This window comes from Ipomoea triloba, chromosome 7 (assembly GCF_003576645.1).
Source record: "Ipomoea triloba cultivar NCNSP0323 chromosome 7, ASM357664v1".
NCBI lineage: Eukaryota > Viridiplantae > Streptophyta > Magnoliopsida > Solanales > Convolvulaceae > Ipomoea > Ipomoea triloba.
In genome coordinates this window covers 24,211,217-24,217,459 of record NC_044922.1, presented here as the reverse complement: position 1 = coordinate 24,217,459, position 6,243 = coordinate 24,211,217, and the positions used below count along the sequence as shown (strand labels likewise).

The window sequence follows — 6,243 nt, the reverse complement described above, 5'->3', positions numbered from 1 at the left end:
TAGCTAGTGTGCGTTGCGTGCATCGGCAGTGCCCAGCAGATGAATAAATTGATAATGACACTTTATTTTTGCTTTTCCTTATTTTATTTTATTTATTTATTTTACTTCTGTTCCTCTCTCTCTCTTTCTAATGTGGAAAAAAAATTCTGACAAAAAAATTTAGACCTTTGCAGTTGCTCTAAGAAGGTGTGCCCGTTTTTCCATTTCAGTTGAGTAATTAATTGACTGAAGCCGTCAAAAAAAATTGACTGAAGCAAATTTAATTTGGTTAGTTAGTTAACTAAATTCAGTGACTGGTTTTAGATTTTTTTTCCAAAATCTTATTATTGGTTATTTGGTTAATTCGGTTCAACAATTCATTTTTAACCAAATTAATCAAAATTTAAATTCTACTAAAATCATATGCATAGCCCATTCCATTTTACATAAGTCTATTGTTTAGCCTATTACTCTTTAGTTGAATTTTGGTTATCCACTAAATTAATCATGAAAATATTTTATTAAGTTATTTTAAAAAATAAGTGGTCGATTTTTTCTAAATTAAAAAAAGAGTTAATATCCAAAATGGTCTTCGACTATGCTGTTTTTTCGTCCTAAATGATTTTTGTGACCTAATTTAGTCCCAAACTAATGTTTTTTTTGCTCAATGTAGTTCTCCGTTTATAATTCAATCAAATGGTTGTTAAATCGAATGATATTTCGATAATTGCAAGACTTCATCCTCTTTAATTTACTACTTGTGAATGAACATGCAAAATCGTGCTCCCCACCACCCCTATAAAAAAAAATAGCACAACACCGGCCACGAGTGGTGCACAACAAATTGAGCATAAATGCATGAAACGTCAACCACCAACGCCCCGGACGCTGCCCCAACGCAACCCCAACCCAACGAGCGAATACCGTCACAACACGAATGCACACCCGAAAACGTGGCATTGCACCACCACCCTCACAAGTGACAACGGTGCACCACAACACTAGCCACCATAACCTAGAGCAGCACACCCCAAAGAAAAAATAAAACAAAAAGGGCCAGCAAACCCTACGAATGCAAAGCAAAAAAACCACAGCCTGAGAAGAAGAAGAAGAAAAAAAAAAAAAAAAAAAAAAAACGCCGCACCAAGAAATGGCGTGCGGAATTTATTTATTTTTAAACTCAATATGCCACTCAAACAAAACACATAGCTCATGTTTGGTAAATGGTTGTTAGCTGATTGGATTGGAGGGTATAACTAGTTGATAATATTAATTGATTGTAGAAAGATGTTTGGTAAATTAGTTGTTAACTGATAACTGTTTGATATAATGTCTTTTCTAAAAAGTTAATTGAAAAAGTTGCTTTGAGTAGCTTTTTGAATTTTAGCATTTTGGAGGAAGTTACAAAAAGTTGATTAACCAAACACTTATATTGATTTTTTTAACCAAGTCAAATAGCTAATAGTGATCAAATAAGCTAAAATCCACTGGTAGGCTAACTATTTTACCAAATAGGGACATAGAAAACAACATTCAAACCGCACCTGAATTCATGAAGATAGACGGCAAAAAACGGATGAAAACGGCCCCGACGCAGCTTCACAACGAAGAAGCAAAACCCAGACTGAAAACAATAAAATTACCGAATATAACAACTTACATTCAAGGAAATAAATCTATACTATATATAAAAGTAAAATCCTCCTATTTCATTTTCCCGGCCAAATTTTTGTAGTCAATTAATTAAATACCCCGTAATTTTCAAAAAAAAATTAAATACCCCGTATTTTATTGGTCAAATAATTAATAAAACTCTTTTGGTAAGAAAATGTAAAATGGAAATTAACTAATATATATTAATTGGTAATATTGTTTCTATATTCACATATCAATACTATTAATAAAAGACAAATCCTCCTCAACTTTCCCGCACAATCTAATATTCTTAATTAATTGATAAAAAATTAATAAAGTTTAATTGGCACAGTTAGCCCCTATAGCTTAGTGGTAGAGTGTCAGTCTTGTAAACTGAAGGTCTGTAGTTTAATCCTGCATGGGGGCAAAATCTTATTTACCATTATAATTGTGAGAAATTTTTTTGAGAATAATTAAATCATTATAATTGTGAGAATAATGGAAACAAATTATGCATAATATTATAAGAAAAAATAATTTATTAATTATTATTTACACCAATAATAATAATTCGAATACTTATCTATACTACTATTGATAAAAATAAAATCATCTTTTTTGAAATTCCCTCCAAAACAATAGTAAAGATAAAATGAAAAAGAAAAATATATTACTAATTGATTGAAAATATAAACAGATCCTAATTTATACTATATATAAAAGTAAAATCCCCCTATTTCATTTTCTTGCCCAAACTTTTGTAGTCAATTAATTAAATATTTTATTGGCCAAATAATTAATCTATATCTATACTACATATAAAAGTAAAATCCTCCTATTTCATTTTCCCATCCAAACTTTTGTAGTCAATTAATTAAATATTTTAGAGTTAATACCACAAATGGTCATCTGACTATTAGACTAGTACTCCTTTTAGTCATCGACTTTCAATTCGACCATAAATGGTCCTCTTACTTTCATTTTTTACCACAAATAGTCTTCCGTTAAGATTTCTGTTAAATATGTGTTAATTCTAGATGTAATATCGTCAAAAATGAAAGTCAGGGGACCATTTGTGGTCGAATTGAAAGTCGATGACTAAAAGGAGTACTAGCCCAATAATCAGAGGACCATTTGTGGTATTAACTCAATATTTTATTGGTCAAATAATTAATAAAGCTTATTTAGTAAAAAAATGTAAAATGAAAATTAACTAATATCTATTAATTGGTAATATTGTTTCTATATTCACGTATGTTAAATACGGTAAGAATATATTTACTAAATATTATTAAGAATATGTTGAATACTTATCAGTTGTTAAGAAGAGTTTTCTTTTTTCTTTTTTTTTTCTTTTACTATTTACTGTATACGCTAGGGGATCACAAACTAATATAAGCGATTGATATATATGTTAGGGGCTCACGACCATTACCCAAAATTAAAATTGATGCAATATTTAATAATCGTATAATTGATTAATTATATTCATAAATATTAATATTTAATATATAAAAATAAGTTTAGTATATACGAATTGATATTTCTGTTAAAGAAAAATAATTAATATGCACAATGAAGAGTAAATAATACAAGTAATTTGCCAAAGACCTTGTGGTCTAGTGATACCCGGTGTCTCAGTTTACACTCCCACATGGATGATGGGAGTGAGTTCGAGTCTCAGTGGAGCCGTCAGTTGTTGAATCTTAGTAGGTTGAGAGAGATATTATGTTGGCAAAAAAAAAAGTGTAAATAAAATGGGATAGAGAGAGTGTAATAATAAGCACATTGAATGACATAACTTTATTTTTTCGTAATGAAACGCAACAATAAATATAGAATATATTCATTCTTAAATGGTGTCTATTAAAAATATCAATAAATAAAATAGGATAAGAAATGAAAATCAATAATCTATATATTTCTTTTATATTAATAAAAGTAAAATCCTACCAAAAATCTTGTGGTCAAGCGGCATGAAATGACTTTCCCAAATAAGAGGTCATGAGTTTGAGTCTTAGTGGGGGCGATATTACATGTAACAGGGTCTACATTATTATGTAAATATAAGGGGCGATATTACATGTAACAGGGTCTACATTATTATGTAAATATAAATGTTGCACACGCACATCCTGTTGCACTAATCAATAATATTTTACCTATTTTTATTATTTTTTTATTTTTTAAAACTATTTATTGTATACAGTAAGAATATATTTACTAATATATAACAATATTTATATTACGTAATAATTATCATCTATTTTGACCAATTTCCATAGCCATTATTCAATTCTATACGCTAGGGAATCATGAACTAATATAAGCAATTGATATATATGTTAGGGGATCACGATCGTTATCCAAAATTGAAATTGATATAATATTTAATAATCTTATAATTGATTAATTATATTCATAAATACTAACATTGAATATATAATCTATACTATCTATACTTCTATACTATTAATAAAAATAAAATCTTCATGTGTACTTTCCCGCTCAAACTTTTATTAATAATAAGGTTATTTCGCTTTATAAGGGGAAATGGAAAAGAATTGGTACTATCAAGAATTTAAAAGGAAGATTGTGCGAAAATAATGGAACTAAATATAATATTAATAATTAACTGTCCAAATTTAATAATACTAAGCTTATTAAAACAACCAATAATATATATAATTTATAAGGAAGATTTTGTGTAAAGATAGAAAACAAATAAAGCAAGAATCTCATTTATTCTAAAATTTGTGTAATCAAACGGAAGATTTATTTATTTTCCATCTTTACGCAAAATCTTCTTTATAATAAATTCTGATTGTTATGGTGATATGTGGTTGCAGTAGTGTATGATAGTTGTGGTGGGAGAAGGCCGTAGGGATGACAACTCGCCATGCAGATGGGAAATACATGTGTGTTATTAGGTTGGAAAATGGAAAGCTCAAAGGAAGTGTTTTTTTTTTTTCTTTTTTTTATGGGAGGGAGATACATTCTTCACTACACTTGGATTAAAAAAATATATGTGTTCCAAGTTAGAGTTTTGATCGCCACGAATGGATATGGATTTAGCGAAGGAGAGAGAGGTATCATTAGTGTAAATATACAGCACGGGTTAAGTTGTTCTTTTAACACATTTGTTGCATAGGGACTAACATTGACCAAGATGAAGGTTGTAGTAGATTGTGAATGTTTCCTTCCCTCTCTCTACATTTTAAAATCTAAGATTGATTTGTTTTTCGCCTTTTGTTTGTTTTTAAAAGGCGTATGTATATTCAAGGCTCTAGAGCTGGATGGAAGAGATGCTGAGGAGAATTGAAATGGAGAAGCAGGTGACGAATTGAAGGAGAAGGAAGCAATGCATGGTCATGTCTGACAACAACACAGTACAATCGAACAACTAAAAGAGAGCATGTGGGGAACGACGCGTAGTCTTGCTGTGAGAACGGGGACAGTGGTGGAAGAATTGAATTGTGGCCATGATGACAATGTGCAGGCGGTGGTGGTGCTACTTTCAATCACGGAGGAAGCAACATGCAAAAACGGTACGACCGGGCAGATCGAACAATAAAAGCTAAGGGGCTGGCAATCTTGGGGATATCGTTTGCATGCAAAAGCTGCAATAATATATATATATCGGATCCTATTTGTGCAGTGCCGGACCAAAGACTCTCTTAAGGACGATGCCAATTTATTTTTTCATTCAAGAAGTTTGACCCCCTTTTCTTTTTTTTGGTTTTCTTGATTTGAAATTTATTTGGATTTTTTTGAGGGAGACTTAGATGAATATGAATTTTGAATGTGTCTCACAACCGAGAAAAATTCGGGGGGTCTTTTGAGTTTGGGACGAATAGGGTCAAGAGATGAGAGAATTAAGTATACCCACCAGAAAGACTAATCCAATCCATAATGATGTACCGGAAAATACAACATTTTTGTTACTTGACCAGCCCTCAGGAGAAGCAAATACAACGGGTACACTAATCAATAAGATTGATGAAGTAGCAATTAATGCAAAAACAGCCAATTGGAAAGCAAGAGTCATGCTTTTAATCCTCCAAGCTACCAACAAATGAACTATACCATTTGATCCCCCTATCTGCCAAAAAAATTGAATATTAATATGTAATATAAAAGATATCATCGAGGGATTTTACTTTAATAACAATAACATAACGAATCCATGAATTCTATATCACATGACTTGTTACTCCCCCTTTCGGGTCGGGGGAAATGGAATTTTTTATTTCAAAAATGGGCATGCTAGATCATCTATCCATATACAGTATAGATAGATCAACCGGGAGATTCCGCGATCCTTCTACAAATAGTGGGTGGGGGTATCCACCCCTAATGGCCATGTTCTATTCGGAGGAATAAAATAAAAATGATCTTTCGGAGAGATGGCTGAGTGGTTGATAGCCCCGGTCTTGAAAACCGGTATAGTTTTGAACAAACTATCGAGGGTTCGAATCCCTCTCTCTCCTTTTTTTGCTCATTGAATAGACTTGTTTCTTTATGGGTTTTGCCCGAACTGGTATCCAATCTCTTTTTTCTGGCTCGACTATCCCACCTAGCCAAGCCAGAAAAAAGAGATTGGATATAAATCCAATAAAATGAGTTGAA

General features: G+C 31.4%; 1 non-coding gene across 1 annotated transcript; it reads left to right on the top strand.

Moving 5' to 3' along the window:
* Positions 1–1,969: 1,969 nt before the first annotated feature.
* On the top strand, positions 1,970–2,041 carry TRNAT-UGU. The gene has a single exon. It is a non-coding gene; the product is annotated as a tRNA-Thr (tRNA).
* The last annotated feature ends 4,202 nt before the right edge of the window (positions 2,042–6,243 follow it).